The sequence below is a fragment of the Octopus bimaculoides genome, chromosome 18, assembly GCF_001194135.2.
Source record: "Octopus bimaculoides isolate UCB-OBI-ISO-001 chromosome 18, ASM119413v2, whole genome shotgun sequence".
Taxonomy (NCBI): Eukaryota; Metazoa; Mollusca; class Cephalopoda; order Octopoda; family Octopodidae; genus Octopus; species Octopus bimaculoides.
Window position 1 is genome coordinate 2,206,224 of NC_068998.1, and position 1,991 is coordinate 2,208,214.

General features: G+C 41.4%; 1 protein-coding gene and 1 long non-coding RNA gene across 7 annotated transcripts in view; one reads left to right on the plus strand and one right to left on the minus strand.

Moving 5' to 3' along the window:
• LOC106871497 (pleckstrin homology domain-containing family A member 2) overlaps positions 1-1,991 on the plus strand; it is a 151,710-nt gene that overhangs the window by 108,290 nt on the left and 41,429 nt on the right. The window lies entirely within an intron of this gene.
• LOC128249890 (uncharacterized) overlaps positions 1-1,991 on the minus strand; it is a 25,251-nt gene that overhangs the window by 8,209 nt on the left and 15,051 nt on the right. The window contains exon 2 of the long non-coding RNA XR_008266025.1: positions 427-489. This is a non-coding gene — a long non-coding RNA (uncharacterized LOC128249890). The remainder of the gene's footprint in view (positions 1-426; positions 490-1,991) is intronic.

Here is a 1,991-nt window from a genome sequence, read left to right on the forward strand (position 1 = left end):
CCCCCCACTAAACTGCTGCTGCGTACCCCTGAACTTATACCACCTCATGCTACTTCTTTACTCTACCTCAGTCTACCCCGCTTACACACTCTATGTCTGACTACCCACCCCCTACACCCTTCATCCTCACCTTCTCTATTTTCTCCCCCCCCCCTCTCTGCATGGCTCTGTGGTTAGGAAGTTTGTTTCCCAAACTGCGTGATTCTGAGTTCAGTCCCACTGCACGACACCTCAGGCACGTGTCTTCTACCATGGTCTTGTGTGTGGAATGGATCGATGGAAACTAAAAGAAACCTGTCATGTATGTGTGTGTGTTTGTCTCCCTGTTGTGACAATTGTAAATGAATCTTCCCTCACCCCATAAGAGTGGTATTCTTTGTTTTTAATTTTTTGTGAAACCATGCTTGGCTATGGAGGAAATCTTACCTTCATTGCAAATGTGAAGTTGGTGACAGGAAGAGCATCCGCATCAAATTCTGTCCAAACCATCTGAGCAAGAAAAGTAGACATTAAAGCAATGACAGTGATGTGTGCACATATGCATATGCTTGCACACACACACACACACACACGCACACACACGCACACATAAATATATATTTCATTATTGCCCACAAGGGGCTAAACATGGAATTTGAACTCAGAACACGCTAAGCATTTCGCCTGGTCTGCTACCAATTCTTCCAACTCTTTGCTATAAATATATAAACCACAAAAAGTCAGGACATATGAGGGAGAAATATATTTGACTGCTTGACATCCTTAGAGTTACAGCTGTTTCACAGCATTCTTCATGGAGTCAGTACGCTCATATATATATATATATATAGACACATGGCCCTGGGTGCTGGAATTTGTGTTTGCATGCTAGAAAGAAACAGCAGCCTACTCTACCTCCGAATCACATCCTCTTCTATACTGGCCAATGTAATTGTAGGGACAGAAAAAAAAAAGGGGTTCTGATCAGCTGTCATTCATACATGTACTTGCAGGTCTTCTGGAATAGGGCTAACCCAGGGTTAAACAACCACCACCACCTCCACCACTAATATCAGACATCTACACCTGTCTGGTATTAGGTATAATGTAATCAGACTTCAATGGTCCCACCTGTCTGAACAACTGTGTTTTGGTCAACTACTTTTAAATCTTCCATAAATCCACTTGTGTCGACTGGGGGTCTCTGATAACAGATGTTTAACGAATTGGGAGTATCACTTCTATGAAACTGTGTGTATGTATGTTCTTGTTGACCCATGATGTGAGTAAACAACTTACAAATGATGTACACTGTGTGTGTGTGTGTGTGAGTGTATGTGTGGAGAGTAAGAGGGGGGAAGATTGCCTGCACCCAGTCAAACTGAAAGAAGAATGTACCAATTTTACAAACATTTTTTGCTGTTTTTTTTCTTCTTAAACTTACATGTGTTCTGGCTATTCCAGACACTGTCAATGTTGTATAAGAAAGTACATGTGTATATAAGGGTTAAGGTGTATGTCTATGTGTATCAAAGGGTACATGTATATCTGTGTGGGAGTGTAAATGTGTTAGAACATAAAAGAAGGATAAAAAGTAACCCTAAGACAAAAAAAAAAACCCCACTAAAAAGCCCCTACCTTATCAAACCCCCTACAAAATGCCAACTTGATAACTTGTTCTGGGTTCCATTGATATTGTATCATCGTTTTAAGACCGATGAGTCAGTCGGCTGTGTAAGCTGATGTTCTTACAGTACAAGTTGGGATATTAAAGCAGGTCGTTGCTGCTACACAAACAGCTTCTCATTTGCTTTCTTATGTTCTTCCTTAAATTACGGTTATGTTGACATTACAATTGTAGAGTTGCTATTCAATAAACCAAACATCCTCCCCCAACCTGCTTGATTTCGGCAGGGTAGGCCAGCCTCAAGCTTCTTTCTTAAGCTACTTACCACCTCATAAACACTCTCAACCCATCCACCCTCCTCTCTTTCTCTCTCTCTCTCTCTCTC